Here is a 19,099-nt window from a genome sequence, read left to right as displayed (position 1 = left end):
CCATGAAAATATAAGGAAGAGGAATGAACTTTCAACACTATCAACAGCAAAACTGGAAATATGTATGAGTTCTTTCACATTTAAGCAACAACTGACTATTACTTAAGTAGAAAGAAATAGTGGTAAAATAATTTTGATACCTTTAATCATATTCTCTAATAAACATTTACCTGTCAGAGGCTTCATTTTATATAATACTTCTCTCCTGATGAAATAATCATCTCATGAGTAAAGCTCATGATTTCCCTGAAAGAGTAATCATTGGTGGTCAATGGTGGTGGTAGTAGTAGTAGTAGTAGTACTGAAATGTCACCTTTTTTTTTTTAAAGATTTTATTATTTATTTGACAGACAGAGATCACAAGTAGGCAGAGAGGCAGGCAGAGAGGGAGGGGAAGCAGGCTCCCTGCTGAGCAGAGAGCCCAATGGATGTGGGGCTCCATCCCAGGACCCTGGGATCATGACCTGAGCTGAAGGCAGAGGCTTTAACCCACTGAGCCACCCAGGTGTCCCTGAAATGTCACTTTTAAAAGAAAAAAGAAATATTTTGATTACCTCAAATAGACCTTTATGCGGATTGGTTGGGGAAATGTTTTTAAAATTTGTTTTAAAATATTGAAAATTAAGTTAAAATTGTTCAACAACAGAACATCTTTTCCATTCCTTATTAAATCATTTTTATTAATTAAAAAACCTTGCCAAGTTATTTCTTCATTTTGTAAAAGTATCATATTAAAGCAGTGAAGTATTAGTAAACAATAAACATGACTTGTTATCTTAGAAGAACAGAATATTAAGCCCCAAAATATTGAGGATATTTAATCAAAGCTCTGTGGGTAGATATAAAACTCTCCTCCATGTTAAAAAGCACTGCTTAAAAAAAGAAAAGGCACTGCTAAATATATCTTTTTAGGGCTCACTAAAGTTTGGCCAACTAATCTTTCTGGAAAATGAGAGTTGGGTAGTGTGCGAGTTGTTAATTAAGTCGCTCTAATGGAGAATGCAATGATATTTCTTCTAAGGAGGGAAGTTGTTTGTTTTTTACCTGTTTCTTCCCCCCACCACTTTCACAAGAGAACTTGATGCATTAGAAGTGTTTGCAGGAAAGAGAGATTGACATACTCCCCATATTTATGGTTTATAAGCTCTAGTGGTCCACATACAGTCAAGAACACAAAAGATTTTTTAGGAGCACATCACACTGACTTCTATTCGAAACTTGAGAAGTTAGGGTGCCAACTCAAAGAGCTCATGGGGCAAGCCACAGAAAAGATTAGGAGCCTGCTTTCCCATTGTTTGGCATGGAAGAAATACATGAGTTCCCTCAGGAAAAGCAGATGCCAAATAAGGGAAATGTCTTGATAATCTAATTTAAAAATTTTTTTTAGTTTTTATTTATTTATTTGACAGAGAGCAAGCACAAACAAGGGGAGCAGGAAAGGGAGAAGCAGGCTCCCAGCTGAGCAGGGAGCCCGATGACAGGCTCAATCCCAGGACCCTGGGATCATGACCTTAGCTGAAGGCAGAAGTTTAACCACTGAGCCACCCAGGTGCCCCTGTTGGGTAATCTTAAGACACTATGCTCAGTAAAGTGGAGACAGAGTTTAGAGGATCTTAGGAGTAAAAAGTCTGGGGTGGACTGCCATGGTAAGCCCTGAGGAATAGACACAACTCTTTGTTCCCCTGTCCAAGTTTTAGAAGCATCAGAAGAAGAAAAAAGAAGGTGAAGAAAGAGTGAGAAAGGAGAATACATCCATATTCCCCAGTGAAAGTCCCCTAAGCCATGTATCAGGTCCTAAACTAAAGGGAGAAGAGAATCTTTGAAATGGATATGCAATTGAAGTTTTTATTTGAACAAGCCTAACTTCTTAATATTAATATTGAGTTTGAAGTATCAGACTTAAACTCTTCTGGTAACTGGAAGTGATTACAAATATATTGTTTCTTCTGAGGGCATTAAACATCTCTAAGGAAGTATGTTTGAATGTAACATAGGATAAATAAAGATATGTTTTGTTTATATACTCAAAATCCAGCCTATCTAAAATGGGCTACTTATTTTCATATGGCAATATTTTATCTTCAAATTCCATCCACTTATTATTTCAGTGAAGTCTTGAGTCTTTATGACCTATATAGATCTCTCTTTATAAGAATTCAAATTTAAGACTATTTCATATGTATTTTGTTTTTATATCCCAACCACTCATTCCAAAATACAGAGTCTTTTGGTTCTTATTCTTCTGTTCTCCATGTTAGACAAACAGGCCATTTTTATTTATTTATTTTTTTTACCAGCCCAGCAATTTCTTATAATAAAAACAGTACAGAAAGTTCTAGTATCTACCCCAAATTTCTCCTTCCATCATCATTTTCTCTTTACTTCTTTTCTTCCAAGCAAATTTCTTTTAACTTAAATTGAGAGAGGAGTATGTTCAGGAGTAGGTCTTAGTCTGCGCCTATGTTTTTATTTTCTCTTCTCCCTTACATTGCTCATAAACAGATCAATGGCTAGTGTTGGACAGACTCATGACCAAAAAAAAAAAAAAAAAAAGAGAGAGAGAGAGAGAACAAAAAAGTAGGGATTTCTGGGTAGCAATAATAAAGTCCAAGTAAATAAACAGATGTTGTAAAGACAAACACACTGCTCATTGAAACCAAATAAAGAAAATGGTATGGCCTCAGGCTGAGAGATTTAAGAAGGAACAATTAAGGAAAGAGGCAGAAAATTTTGTCATTGTGTAACTTTATCCTCAGCCTATGCCAGAAGTGTAATTTATGGGTAAATACAAATCCTGAAAAGCCTCACACATACTATGATTTGGAGAGAAGAGAAGGAATGTATTCTATTTATCTTTCCTGTTTTCTTACTGGCAGGAGGATGGTGTGTAGAGTGGAAATAAGAACAGAAAACTTAGATGGGAAGAGATAGGTAGAAAGAAGGAAGTCAGTAGTAGGAACTGATTCTTCCTAATACAAACAAAGGATGTAGGATTTTATTGAAATAGAGGAACCATCAGAATTCATGAGACTTTCCTCTATAAGCAGGGTGCCTAGACATCACGGGGAGAAAAGGGTTCTTTATCACAAGAGAGAATCAAACATATTTACTCCAACTAAACTGCATCTAGTGTAAGGAGAGTGATTCTCCTCTGCTTGACCCACCAACTTATCATCAGACCACACAGTTGAAAAGTAGATAAAATAAACAAAAACAAGGCCTCAAGCCACAGCATAAAGAAAAATAAATAAGTGAACATCACAGATCAGGCTAGAAAGTGAAGAAAACTTAGCCTACTCTGCACAATAAAAAAAAATCTAAACTGAGTTGTCAACATTTAGCATTATCAAGAGTAAAGACAGTGGCATGATACTATAGACTGTGATATTCTGATACAAAAACCAGACAAGGTTCTCATAAGAAAATTATAGGCCAATATCCTAAAGATTATAGATACAAAAATTCTCAACAAAATATCAGGATCTTGTAAATAAACAAGTGGAATTTATTCCAGAGGTACAAGCCTGGTTTAATATCCACAGATTGCTGAATGTGATGCCCTCAATTAGCAAAATGAAGGATAAAAATTAAATAATCATATCAATAGATGCAGAACAAGCATGTGGCAGAATCCAACATCTAATTATGATAAAAATTCTCAACAAAGGTGGGTATATTCCCTCTATACCTCAACATATTAACATATTCAGGGCCAGGGTTAACATATTCAAGGGTAAAAAGCTGAAAAATTTTCCTCTTTTTTTGTGGGGGGTGGGCACCAAAGCAAACTTTATTGAGTGATACTAAAGTTTATGGAATGGTAGAGTACAAAGCTCCCAAAGAGGGAGGGTCTCCCAGAGAGTTGTCCCTGAAAAATTTTCCTCTAGTATCAGGAATAAGACAGGAATGCCTGCTCTTAACACTTTCATTCAACTTAATACTAGAAGCCCTAGCTAGAACAAATGGGTAAGAGCAGGAAATAAAAGGCATCCATATTGGAAAGAAAGAAGTAAAATGATCACTATCTGTAGATGACATTACTATATATAGAAGCCCCTAAAGACTGTACCCAAAAAACTGTTAGAATAAATGAATTCAGTAAAGTTGCAGGATACAAGATCAATATGCAAAAACCTGTTGCATTTGTATATACTAATAATGAACTATCAGAAAGGGAATTTAAGAAAACAATTCCCCTTGTAATTGCATCAAAAAATAAAATACTTAGGAATAAATTTTATCACGGAATAAAATACTTAGGAATAAAATAAGAATAAAATAAGAATTAAATACTTCAGAATAAATTTTATCACAGAAGTCAAAGACCTGTACCCTAAAAACTATAAGACGTTATTGAAAGAAACTGAAGACATATAAATTAGAGACAATAAATGGAAAAATATTCCATGCTCATAGATTAGAAGGATTTAATATTGTTAAAATATTCGTACTTCACAAAGCAATATACAGATTCAGTGGAATCCCTGTCAAAAGTTCAATGTCATTTTTCACAGAAATAAACAATCCTAAAATTTTTATGGAAAAACAAAGAGATCCTGAATAGCCAAAACAATCTTAAGAAAGGAAAACAAAATATAGAGCTATCCTATGACCCTGCAATTGCACCACTGGGTATTTACCCCAAAGATACAGATGTAGTGAAAAGAAGGGCCACCTGTACCCCAATGTTCATAGCAGCAATGGCCACAGTCGCCAAACTGTGGAAAGAGCCGAGATGCCCTTCAATGGACAAATGGATAAAGAAGATGGTCCGTATACACTAGGGAGTATTATGCCTCCATTACCCAACTTTTGTATCAACATGGACGGGACTGGAAGAGATTATGCTGAGTGAAATAAGTCAAGCAGAGAGAGTCAGTTATCATATGGTTTCGCTTATTTATGGAGCATAAGGAATAACACGTAGGACATGGGGAGATGGAGAGGAGAAGTGAGTTGGGGGAAATCGGATGGGGAGACAAACCATGAGAGACTGTGGACTCTGAGAAACAAACTGAAGGTTTTGGAGGGGAGCGGGTAAGAGGTTGGGTGCGCCTGGTGGTGGGTATTATGGAGGGCACATATTGCATGGAGCACTGGGTGTGGTGCATAAACAATGAATTTTGGAACACTGAAAAAAAAATTTTAAAAATAAATAAAAATTAAAAGAAAAGAAGGAAAACAAAACTGGAGGCATCATGCTCCCTAATTTCATGCTCCATTACAAATTTTTAGTAACTGGGACCCCTGGGTGGCTCAGACAGTTAAGCGTCTGCCTTTGTCTAGGGTCGTGATCCCAGGGCCCTGGGATCAAGCCCCACTTCAGGCTCCTGCTTCTCCCTCTCCCTCTGTGTGTCACTCCCCCTGCTTGTGCTCTCTATCTCTCTGTCAAATAAATAAAATCTTAAAAAAAATCATGTTTTTAGTAATTAAAACAGTATAGTACTAGTGTAAAACCAGATGTATATATAGATCAATGAAGAACCCAGAAATAAACCTATACATACGTGGTCAGTTAATTTAGGAAATGGAGCCAAGAATATACAATGGAGAAAGGCCAGTCTCTTCAAAAATTGTGTTCAGAAAACCGGACAACTATATGCAAAAGAATGAAACTAGACCTTGATTTTACACCATATGCAAAAATTAACTTAAGAATTATTAAAGACTTGGGGCGCCTGGGTGGCTCAGTGGGTTAGGCCTCTGCCTTCAGCCCAGGTCGATCTCAGGGTCCTGGGATCAAGCCCCACATCGGGCTCTCTGCTCAGCAGGGAATCTGCTTCCTCCTCTCTCTCTCTGCCTGCTGCTCTGCCTACTTGTGATATCTCTCCCTCTGTCAAATAAATAAATAAAATCTTTAAAAAAAAAAGAATTATTAAGGACTTGAATGTAAACTAAAACTATAAAACTGTATGTCTAAAACTATAAAATTCCTAGAAAGAAACAGAGTAAGCTTCTTGACTAGGTCTTGATGATGGTTTTTTGAATCTGATACCAAAAGTGAAATCTGCAAAAGCAAAAAGTAAAAAAAAGTGGAACTACCTCAAACTGAAAAGCTTCTGTACAATAAAGGGAATCATTAACAAAATGAGAAGGCACCCTACTGAATGGGAGAAAATTATTGCAAATCATATATCTGATAAAGGTTAATACCCAAAATACATAAAGAGCTCACATAACTCAATAGCTAAAAAATAAATAATCCGATTACAAAATGGGTAGAAAATCTGAACATTTTTTTTTCCAAAGAAAACTTATAAATGGCCAACAGCTACATGAAAAGATGCTCAATATCTTTAATCATCAGAAAAATGTAAGTCAAAACCGTGGTGAAGTAGCACCTCACAGCAGTTAGAATAGCTATTATCAAAAGGACAGGAATTAGGTGCACCTGGGTGGCTGAGTCACATGAGCATCCAACTCTTGATTTTGGCTCAGGTCATGATCTCATGGGTCATAGGATCAAACCCTGTGCCAGGTGCCATGTTTAGCAGGGAGTCTGCTTAAAGATTCTCTCCCTCTTCCTCTGCCCCTCCCCCGACTTCCGCATGTGCTCTCTCTCTCTCTCTTTCAAATCAATCAGTCAGTCATTAAAAAAAAAGACAAGAAATAACAAGTTTTGGAATGGATATGGAAAAAGGGAGCCCTCATGCACTGTTGGTGGTAATGTAAATTGGTATAATCATTATAAAAAACAATGTAGAGATTGCTCAAAAATTAAAAATAGAGTTAGTGTATGATCCAGCAATACCACTCCTAGTTATTTATCCAAAGAAAATGAAAACACCAATTCAAAGAAGATAAATGCCCGTTCATATCATTGCAATGCAATTTACAAGATCTGAAAACAACCTAAGAATCCACTGATGGATGAATGGATAAAGAAATCATGGTATAAAGTTTTGTAGCAACATGGACGGGACTGGAAGAGATTATGCTGAGTGAAATAAGTCAAGCAGAGAGAGTCAATTATCATATGGTTTCACTTATTTGTGGAGCATAACAAATAGCATGGAGGACAAGGGGAGATGGAGAGGAAAAGGGAGTTGAGGGAAATTGGAAGGGGAGGTGAACCATGAGAGACTATGGACTCTGAAAAACGATCTGAGAATTTGAAGGGGTGGGGGGTGGGAGGTTGGGGGCACCAGGTGGTGGGTATTGTAGAGGGCACGGATTGCATGGAGCACTGGGTGTGGTGCAAAAATAATGAATACTGTTATGCTGAAAAAAAAAAAATTAAAATTAAAAAAAAAAAAAAAAGAAATCATGGTATACATATACAATGGGATATTTTTCAGCCATTAAAAAAAGTCTTGCCATTTGCACCAATATAGATGGACTTTGAGGGCATCATGCTGAGTGAAATAAGTCAGACAGAAAAAGATAAATACCATGTGAATTCTTATATATGTGTAATCTTAAAAACAAAAGAAAACAAACAAACAAAAAACCACAAAACAAGCCCATAGATACAGGGAAAAGATTGGTGGTTGCCAGAGGCATGGGTGGAGAGTAGGAGAAATGAATGGAAGGGGTCAAAATATAAGAAATATAATAAAATAAAACTTAAAAAATAAGATAGATCAGTCATTCCTGTGGCTGAAGTGTAGAAATATAAACAAACAGACAAATAAATAAATATCCATTATGCTACATTATGGGCTTATTGTCAATCCAGATGGTGTTACTCAATTTCAGCCTTCCAAGATCTGCATTTATGATTGTGACATGTAATCAAAATTATTTATGTATGTCTATGTCCAGACACTTAAGAAATTATAAATCAGAATTTTAAATAAAAAGAGTAAATAAAAGGGTTGAAAAAAAAGAAAAAAGAGTGTAAGTCTGCATGCATATTATAAGAAAAAATAGATTTTTTTTTTAAAGTACAGTGAATCTAACTCAAATCAAAATGTAGCCCTGGAAACAGAATACATTCCCCCACTCATGAAAACTTAATAAATTTTAGGTATCATTAAAAAAAAAAAAAAAACTCAGGGCACCTGTGTGGTTCAGTTGGTTAAGCGTCTGCCTTCAGCTCAGATCATGATCTCAGGGTCCTGGGATCCAGCCCCACGTCGGGCTCCCTGCTCAGGGGGAAACCTGTTTCTCCCTCTCTCTCCCTGCTCACTCTCCCTTTGTCTCTCTCCTTCTCTCTCTCTTTCTCTTTCATGCTCTCTCTTTCAAATAAATAAAATCTTTTAAAAAACCCTCAAAGATGAGATACTAAAATATAAAAAGGGACATTGTAGACTTAGGAAAATAAAGTAAAAAAAAAAAGTAAAATCCATTATAGAACTAATGAATAATTTAGAAACATCAAAAACAACAAAGGGGTTGGGGCACCTGGGTGGCTCAGTGGGTTAAAGCCTCTGCCTTCGGCTCAGGTCATGGTCCCAGTGTCCTGGGATCGAGCCCCACATCAGGCTCTGTGCTCTGCAGGGAGCCTGCTAACCCCTCTCTCTCTCTGCCTGCCTCTCTGCCTACTTGTGATCTCTGTCTGTCAAACAAATAAATAAAATCCTTAAAAAAAAAAAACAAAGGGGTAGATTAAAATCAAATTATGAACATAAAGTTTTGGTGAAATAATAATGAACTCAGAGGAGTTCAAAGCAACAAAACTGAAGGTGGTAATTTGAGATACCAGACAATGATGAGCCAACACAATTTTTATTTTTGAAGTAGAAATCCTAAAACAGAACAGTATTTGCCATTCATAGATGTTATAAGAAATAAGTGTAACATGTTAAATACACTAGGAGATATTGTAGAAAATAAATGTGTATAGAACAATGGCAATAATATGTAATTTATTAAACCTTAAATACAAAGAAAGCATTCTTCAGGTAATTGGGCACAAAAAGAAACAAGTCATGTATTGTGGAAAAATACAAATTCAGTCTGGCCTTAGATTTCTCTACAGCAACATTAAATGCCAAAATGTCATGATGCAATAGCTACAAAGTTCTGAGGAAAATAAAAACCTGAGCCAAGATTTTACAGATAACCAAATTGTCCTTCAAGTACAATAAAATAGGACAAAACAATGCAGGATGACAGATATTTTCAGGCATGCAGAAACTCAGGGAATACAGCATTTATGGGCCATTTTTGAAGGGAAAAAAACAAAGCAAATTTGATAAATAACTCCAGTCAACTAAGTGATGAAGCAAAACAAAATAAAATCTGAAATGGAAAACCTGTCATAAAGGACTGGCTGAGAACACTGAATCCATTTAAAAATAGAATTAATACTAAACATCTCTGGAAATGAAGGTTGTAAAACAGAATATGAATTTTATAAACTTTGACAATGTATAAATAATAATGTGGCTTTCAGAAATTGGCAGGTGGGGAAGGACAGAGAAAAACAGAAGAATACTATTTATCTGATCATTCTGGATGGGAATTCAAATATCCTCTAAAATTGAAACACGCGGGGCGCCTGGGTGGCTCAGTGGGTTAAAGCCTCTGCTATCAGCTCAGGTCATGATCCCAGAGTCCTGGGATCGAGCCCCGGATCCGGCTCTCTGTTCAGCAGGGAGCCTGCTTCCCCCTCTCTCTCTGCCTGCCTCTCTGCCTACTTGTGATCTCTGTCTGTGAAATAAGTAAATAAAATCTTTAAAAATAAATAAATAAATAAATAAAATAAAATAAAATTGAAACATGCAGCTGAAAAATTGACTCCATCTCTTAAAGATTAAAAAGTGATCCCTTACTCTACTAACTACGGATTTCTTCACAGTGTAAAACCTTACTTACATTAATTAATTGAGTCAAAATTTTGTTTCATTAAAAGTAACATTTTTAGCATGATGCAATTTCTATAAAAATATTTTCTGTCTCTCATTAAATTTATTCAGTTAGGAAGATAAATATAGAAAGGCATGTTGAGACTGATGTTCATCTAAAGTTAACAATGGGGGTCCCTGGGTAGCTCAATCAGTTAAGCCACCTGGGTGGCTCAGTCAATGAAGTGTCTGCCTTTGGCCCAGGTTGTGATCCCAGGGTCCTGGCATAGAGCCCCATGTCAGACTCCTTTCTCAAAGGGGAGCTTGCTTCTCCCTCACCCTCTGCTTGCCTCTCCCCCGACTTGTGCTTTCTCTCTGTCAAATAAATAAAGTCTTTAAAAAATAATAAAGTTAACAATGATATTAGATGGAATTTAGGGTGATTTTATACTTTCCTTTTTGCCTTTGTGCTTTTCTGTATTACTTAAATGTGTATGTTGAATTTCTTTTGTAGTACAAATGTGTTATGATGTTAGAAACAATAGTCCTTTAGCTTTAAAAAGAAACTAGAATAGTTTTATATCTCTGACACTCAAAATTTTGTACAATGCCCTTTATGCTGTTGGAATTCTGAAAAAGTTTGTTCAAAATGGTTAAGATACTCATTTGATTATATCTTTATCCGTCAAATTTCACTACTTTTCTAGGCCAAACCCTGTCAAAGCAGACCATAATAAATGGTGTGTGTGTTTGAATTCTATTAATTTGCTATTTCCCTTCTTTCTCTCATCCTGACTCAAAAGAATTTTATGGATACCATATTTGCTCAAATACTAACACTTAAATTTTCACAAATCAATTATTTATTTTCAAGTGTTTATTCATTAAAAATATGCACATGAACGCATATATAATATCCCTTGTAGATTAAAAAATATATTTTATATAAAAAAGTGAAAATAATCCAAAAATTATTTTGAGGGGTTTCCTGGCGTGAATCCTAACTTATGGTAGTTCAAAATTCTCTGGTTCTTTGCATTTTGATGTTACTTTAAGTTTGGAAAAGTATTCTAACATTTCCTTTGCCTGGGACAGTAGGGACAGTTACTGATAATAAGATGCGATGAGGTCGTACTTTCATATCAACATAGATTGTCAAAGTTAAGAAGATAGAAAAACGTGGACATTTTGTTTTTATTGTGAAGGTTATTTTATGAGCTTGCTAGTAATATTGGACCTCTGAGCCCCTAAGTGTCTCATTAACTGTATGCTGTTGTTGTTATTTAAGGACTTAAAAGTTATCAGGCTAAAACTATCATAAACATCATTAATTATAACATTTAATTTAATCCAACAACAAGGATATTCAGTCACCAACCTGATGGCATCATAACTATATATCCTTTCACCTAAAAATCTGTATCCCCACCCAAAATCAGTTAGCTTCTTAATTTCTTAAATTTACCTGTATGATAACCTGTCAAATAAACCTATAGTTATTTCCAGTGTTGTTGAATATCTAGAAGCTGGAAGAAGAGATGTACACAGTGATTCGTCACTTACAATCAAATTAAAATAGGAGTGAAGAAAAGTGTCTTTATAAAGAATATTCTATACAGAAAGCAAGCAACCTGAGAGTATTTATAACAAATTAAAAACCACTGTCTCAATTCAGACAGAATGTTACTATTTCTACGGTACAGGAAGCTCATTTTTTGGAAGAGACACTAATATCACAGAAAAAGCATAAATTCTATCAAATAAAAATTCAGAATTTAGATAAGGAAAGTTACAGACAAATGTAGTATATTAAATTAGGAAATGCTATCTTATAATATAAGGCAAAAGACAGAGGAGAGAGACCCTCAAGGCACATGGTTTCACATAACAGAAGTTTGTTTCTTGCTCTTATAAAATGTGCTGTAGGTAGTCAACTCTCTAGGGGAGATGTCTTTCATACAGTTATTAAGGATGGCTTGAAATAAAATCTACATTTGAATACAAGGCATCTTTAGTTGCCAGAATAAAAAGAAAGATTGATGGGAAAAGTGTGCAGGAGGCTGAATGTTACCCTTCATACATTTTTTTAGTCAGAACTGTTCAAATAATCATTGTCAAAACGAAACCATATAAGTTTAGTTTTTCATGAGTCCAGGAAAGAGGAATGTGAAGTGGGATATAGTGAAAAGAGCACTGTTTCCATTTTATTCATGCTCAACAGTGCTCGTATGTCCTAGAACAGAAAAGAAGATGAACCTTCTATAAATAACTCAGCATTCATCAGGAGCCTTTCATTCTTTTTTTTTTTTAAGATTTTATTTATTTATTTGACAGATAGATCACAAGTAGGCAGAGAAGCAGGCAGAGAGGGAGGGAATAGCAGGCTCTCTGCCGACTAGGGTGTCCAATGCGGGCTCAATCCCAGGACCCTGAGATCATGACCTGAGCTGAAGGCAGAGGCTTAACCCACTGAGCCAACCCACCCCCTCCCACCCGCCTTCATTCTTTATAAGTTCAAGTTGTTTTCCTTTCTCACATTTAGGCCTTTCATCCTTATGTATGGTGTAAGGAAATTGTCCAGTTTCGTTCTTCTGCATGTGGCTGTCCAATTTTCCCAACACCATTTGCTGAAGAGACTGTCTTCTTTCCATTTTTCCTGCCTTGTTGAAGATTAGTTGACCAAGTTGTTTTTCTGGTACAGAGATTTCCTGTGTATGTGTGTGTTTTGTAGGTTTGCTTTTCTGTTCTTTTGATCCTTAAAGGACATATTTTCAACAATGACAAAGCTGAATCTTCTTCTTTTTAAATACAAAATACACGATTTCACATTCTCCCATACGAATGCGAGTTCGTCATTCCTTATATTAGTTTTTATGTACAATCTTCATGGTATTACAGTCTTTAGTTTTTGAGTATATAGGTACCCTTCCTGAATGAGGTTAAACTCCCTAGAATAATGTATAAAAAATATATATATAATGCCTATATAATGTAAAATCATTTTTACCATCAGCAGCAATTCATGAAGTGGCTTGACATCAATCACATATCATATTCACATTGAATTAATTATTCCATTGAATTTTAAAGAAAGATTAAGACATATGGTTATAAAAAGAGCAAGTGAGAGAAAAAAAATCAAATGTATTAGCTATATGTTTCCACTCACCATCAATTAATGATTATTGATGTTTTGCTCATTTCCAGGACAACTATACTTAAAACATGGTATAAAATACAGCATGCAATCACATAGGAGCTCACAGCCAATCCCGGGAGATTGTATTTAATTAGTCAGAATATTTATATTCATGCAGACCAAGTAGTAAGATAATAAGGTATAAGGAATTTAACTATTTATTTTAATTTTTTTGTTTGTTTGTTTGCTTGTTTTTTTTTTGTTTGTTTGTTTCATTTTTCGTTCTTGTGCTTTGGAGCAGAAAATATGTGAAAAAGTGAAGAAAACCCCAAAACTGAAAATTAACATACAAGCTTGGGTAGAAGAAAAAAGATTGAAATAAGACGATTTCTTTTTAGAGAAAGAATCAGAGAGCAAGCATGCACGCACAAGCAGGGAAGGAACAGAGGAAGAAAGAGAATCTTAGGCAGGTTCCACACTCACCCCAGAGCTAGAGGTGGGGCTCGGTCTCACAACCCTGAGATCATGATCTGAGCCAAAATCAAGAGTCAGAAGCTTAATTAACTGAGCCACCCAGGCGCCCCAGAAATAAGACTTTTTAGAAGTTATGTTTGTTTAATAGAGACTATTTGAAGGCTTTGATAAAATCTTAAGAATGTTTCTTATTTATTCAATTAACAGGTATTTATTAAATCTTACTATTAGCTGATGTCACATTATAGCTGCTCTTGAGGACACAAAAATGACTAATCACATTTGTCGTCCAGTAAGTGACAATGCATTAGAAAGAAAATGTTTCACATGTAAATGAAGTAGTAAGTTCCATTCATCAGGCGATGACATTAAAACTTCACTGTTTTATGTATTGTTTTTGGAACATCATGGTGAATACATGGAGGAATGGAACTCTAGGCAGATAAAATACATTCAAGGCTACTGCAGTAACCCAGGAAAGAGATGATGACAATTTAATTGAGGAAGTTGGAGTCAAAGGGTGGGTATGGATGAGAGATAGGAAATAGGACCCACCTGAATATCAGGAGATGAGAAAGATAGTGATCTTGGATCTTTCTCAGATTTCTGTTCTGAATGAAGAGGTAAATGTATATTCCATTAGCCAAGGTAAGAAATGGAGGAAAAAGGGATGGGGGGTTTATGTTAATTCAGTGTCGCACAGTAAAGACCCTGGGCAGTATTTGATATGCCTCCTGCACATACCAAAGCAACAGCTCCTTCTTTTCCTTCATCACCCTCCAGCATGAACAAATAACATATGGTCCCCAAAATCCACGATACTGTTCATTTCTATGAGAGATCACCCTACTCATCACTTAGAGAAATCACACCTGCCTGTACTACTCATTTCAAAAGTTATATCCTTCACTAGAGCCTTCTTTTAACTTGCAGTATTAGGGAACATATCATACTTTAAATTTATTTCTTTGTATATTTGTCTTCTCTTTAAACAGCAGGCTTCATGGGATAGATAATGTATTTTATTTTTATTTTATGAACTTTAACCTCTTGTATAAATGCTTCCAGAAATATTTTGAGTAAGGATGACTAACAGACTAAGTGAAAGCTTTAAGATAGATTGACTGATGGGGTGCCTGGGTGGCTCAGTGGGTTGGGCCACTGCCTTCAGCTCAGGTCATGATCTCAGGGTCCTGGGATCGAGTCCCGCATCGGGCTCTCTGCTCAGCAGGGAGCCTGTTTCCCTCTCTCTCTCTCTGCCTGCCTCTCTGTCTACTTGTGATCTCTGTCTGTCAAATAAATAAATAAAATCTTAAAAAAAAAGATAGATTGACTGAAAAAAGTGAATTAATCAACACAATATCAAAGTTATAAATGAATGCCTGAGAGGTCTTATTAGGGAATGTCCATTTCTGTTGAGAATAATTGTAGGTTTCTATAAATTGTATTTACTGTCTGGTACAGTCTTTATTTCACTTAGAGAAAAAGGACTAAGGAGGTATGACTATTAAAGTTTTCAAAAGACTATATAGGTCATGATGCAGATTCCATTTACAAATTGTATATCTAATATACTTATATGTCATAATTTTTATTTGTTATATAAAGTAGACCAGTGGAGATTTTTTTTTAAAGATTTTATTTATTTATTTGACAGAGAGAGAGAGATCACAAGTAGGCAGACAGGCAGGCAGAGAGAGAGGGGGAATCAGGCTCCCCGCTGAGCAGAGAGCCCCATGGGGGGCTCGATCCCAGGACCCTGGGATCACGACCGGAGCTGAAGGCAGACACCCTAACCCACTGAGCCACCCAGGTGCCCCAACCAGTGGAGATTTGATACCATAAGTAATATATTATAAATACAAGAATCTCAACTCAGGTCTCCATATACATACACACGTGTGTGTGTGTGCACGCGTGTGTGTTTGAGCATCTGTGTATATGTATGTGTATATGTGTGTATGCATGATAATAACTTTGATACAAATACTTTCAAAATGCAATATTTACATTGTGTTAGATTTCTTTTTGCATTGATAAATTCTGAAGCGACATTTTAAATGTGTTGACCTTCTTATTCTAAAACTGGGTTGTTCATATCATTATCATGCTCGCGTGCGTGCATGTATTAGATTAGCATGTTTCTCTGACTTTCAAGCTCTATAAAAAGCTATTTAATATGCTTTTACAACAATGCAGATGAAGCAGAGTGTAGACTAACACAACTATCAATTTCCCTGATTACTTAGTGAAAGAGGAAATAATGTTTAATAATCAACATTAAATTAACAAAGTTAGCATAGTGTTTTGAGGCTGAAACTTTTAATGAGGAGGCTGAGTTACAAGACTGATGAAGTTGTCTGAGACTTTATTTCTGATCTCTTTTGAATTAAGGATTAAAACAACAATTAAATGCTTTTGAAAATGCATGATTAATTGTTCTGATACGGTAGAATATTTCAGTTGTAAAATACTATAGAAAATTGTGTTACCCAAGACTACAGATCTGGAATCAGTGACACTGAAATTCTTTCTCTGTCTGCTCAGGGCAGTTTTTTCCTCTGGTTGTTATGGCATTCTGTTTTAGATCCCAAACTGACAAATAGTGACATAAATATGCGGAAAAAGAGACTTTAAAATATGATATGAGGTCTTGTTTCATGCTATATAGACCCTATTGAAATTACTGTGTTTGGGAAATAAAATTTTAAAAATTTGTCCAGTAAAAATTTTAAGTGGCTACCTCATTTAGTCATAATAGCAGTCACTTATTTCCTTATTAAAACAAAATGTATAATAACTAAGCTAAGGTATGATAACTAAGCTAAGTTAAAAAAATACATATGTACTTAGTTTTTTCATTGTTTCAGTGTTTACTAGGTGTAAATTGCATGAAAAAAAAAAGACACTACCATTTTACCATTGGACAGTTAGTATCTTTCTCTCTTGAGAAGTATTTATTAAACAAGTGTATGACTGAGGTATCATGCACTAACTTGTGTGGGGTGTCAACAAAAATTGACTTTTAGAAATGTGTAATATATATTATATAGAATCAGGTAAAATAAACTTGACTCAAAATGGATTTAAAATGACATTTGAAAAATAAATTGCAAATTAATCTGATTCATTACCTTTTATTTTTACTAACACAGTGTTTCTTTTTATTGTGTATGCATGTGTTTGTGAACCTTGCTATATGCTGGCTACACATAGATAACTGTTTCCTTGTGTAACATTAGGTATGCTGCAAAAAATCTTAATTATGCTGCATTTATACTAAAGATATGTACTATTTCAGAAACAAAATTTTTCTCCCAAATTCATTCTTATTTTGATTCAAATAAAATATCAAAACTGGCACACAAACTGCATTTACCACATTTGAAAGAAGCTCTACACTACTAACAATATAGCTTCCTACTTCCAATCCTGTTAAAGGAGCAGCAAGGGGTACCCCCGCAGCTGATGGGAGAAGCTTGTCACGAGTATCTGTTCTTTTGTTCCAGAATCATACAGATTCACTTAGAAGTTTTTAAATTGACAATTTATGATTTATGCTTTGTTATAGATATTGAATAAGTAAATGAATTTAATAAAATACCACTAAGACAGAATGAATACATGAATGAAAGTCATTTTTATTTTTACTATTTGTTTGTTATATGGCTTCATGTAAGCCATTCAAATGATCTGGGATCAGTGGTTAGTTTCCTTTTGTTTATTCAATGATTCATTTCTTTTTCAATTATTCAGTTACTCACTATATATTTAATGTGCACCAGACACTAAGCTCAGCTCTGAGGATACAGAAAGGATTCATACCCCAGGCAAAACTAGTTTTGGTGATGGAAGTCTACATAGTTACTACCTTTTTTTTTTTTTTTTAAGATTCTATTTATTTATTTGACAGATGCAGGGCTCAATCCCAGGACTCTGGAATCATGACCCGAGCCGAAGGCAGAGGCTTTAACCCACTGAGCCACCCAGGCGCCCCCCCTTTTTCTTTTTAAGATTTTTTTTTATTTGTGAGAGAGAGAAAGAGAGCACAAGCAGGGGAGGAGAAGCAGCAGGCAGAGGCAAAGGAAGAAGCAGGCTCCCCACTGAGCAAGGAACCCAATGTGGGACTGGATCCCAGGAGCCTGGGATCATGATCTGAACGGAAGGCAGAAGCTTAACCAAATGAGCCACTCAGGCATCCCATAATTACTACCTTTGAGAACCTAAAGGAAGAGCTACATATAGACAAGTTGTAATAGATTACCAGAGGAAGTATTTAATTCATAATCAAACTCTTCTGGGAGAGAGGAGCCTTCCTATCTTGGATACACATTTGCTGGGCCAAGAGGAAATGGGAATGTTTGGAAAAGTGGTCATAGTCTGGAGCTCTACAACATGATTAATATTGATAGGGATCAGATTATGAAGTGTTTGGGGCCCAAAACATTGAGTTTTAATTTAAACATATATACAATATGGCAGCATTTAAAATTGAGGAAAAGAGGTAATCACATTTGCATTTTAGAAATATACCTGGCTATGGAAATATACCAGCCAAAAAAAACATAAAATCTCTGGTATATAGAATGTGTCAAAACCTCAATGGATGTACTTCTCAGTCTTCAGTCACTACCATTGATACAGATTTTAATCTTGTTGGAAGCCAAGAAGTGAAATGAAACACTGATAAAGAAGTTCAATATATGAGTGCTGACTGATAATTAGTTGCCTAGGAAGATAAGAACCAGTTTACAAAACGGACAAAATTTGATTAGTGCCAGTCTCTAACCTCAGAAGAGTTTGTTTTTGTAGCTGAAGGTACAGTAACAGTATTTATTACTAAAGTTATTTAAACTATAAAAAGGCATTAAGTATAACTTTATTAAATGGTGGAAATATTTTATATTTTAAGAGCATCATCAAACAAAAATCACCCAGTACAATGTGGTAACTGTGACTAAATTAGCGTATCTCTTTAAGACACGTTAAAATCCACTTCCACCCTATGTTTAACACTGTCGGGCATCACACAAGCAATTACCAGTTCTCTTTGCCTTCCTTTTTTTTTTTTTCCCCCAGCCCACTGTTACCCAATCTCGGAATTATTATAATATTCTATTCTGTTATATTTAATACTTACTATAGTTTTTTGTTTTTTAATTGCTTCCCTTCTTGATTTTTTTTGTAACACCCTGACTCTTATCAGTCAATATATTCTTGAGTTTTGGTAACATACCTTCTGCTTCAATATCTAGCCCTGGCATAGAGGAAATTAGTTAGGAGGAAAGTGACAGGAGAAAGGACCTAGAATATTCCTTTAAGAATTTTGACATTTACATAGCTGATGGTGATGATTGAGCCTGAGAGAAGGGACAGAAATAAATACTGAAGTTACATGCCCAGAAAATCAAAAGAAAGGAGGGTTTTATAATGGAACCAAAAGTCAACAGTGTCAAATTATTCAATATAATTCAAGAGGAGATCTAAATATGATCATTGTATATAGCAGCATGAAGTTCAAAAAGAGACTATTAGCGATAATAGTTTGATAGAGTTATTATGCATTAAAGTTGATGAAATATGAAGAAAGGGAAACAAACACATAGTTTAAACATAGTTATAAGGGATGTCAGGAGATGCATAAATCTACAGTAATTTTGTTCAGCTTTTTATAAGAAAGGCTTGGGTTTTGGAGGGCGCCTGGGTAGCTCAGTGGGGTAAGCCTCTGCTTTCGGTTCAGGTCATGATCCCAGGG

The 19,099-nt window shown here is 35.4% G+C and overlaps 2 long non-coding RNA genes across 2 annotated transcripts in view; one reads left to right on the top strand and one right to left on the bottom strand.

The window, feature by feature from the left end:
• LOC125109715 (uncharacterized) overlaps positions 1-19,099 on the top strand; it is a 265,291-nt gene that overhangs the window by 53,952 nt on the left and 192,240 nt on the right. The gene's annotated exons all lie outside the window — the stretch shown is intronic.
• Positions 1-19,099, bottom strand: part of LOC125109716 (uncharacterized) — a 74,987-nt gene that overhangs the window by 18,564 nt on the left and 37,324 nt on the right. Inside the window, exon 2 of the long non-coding RNA XR_007130350.1 lies at positions 6,043-6,048. This is a non-coding gene — a long non-coding RNA (uncharacterized LOC125109716). The remainder of the gene's footprint in view (positions 1-6,042; positions 6,049-19,099) is intronic.

This window comes from Lutra lutra, chromosome 9 (assembly GCF_902655055.1).
Source record: "Lutra lutra chromosome 9, mLutLut1.2, whole genome shotgun sequence".
NCBI classification, from domain to species: Eukaryota; Metazoa; Chordata; class Mammalia; order Carnivora; family Mustelidae; genus Lutra; species Lutra lutra.
This window is presented reverse-complemented; position numbering and strand designations above follow the sequence as displayed.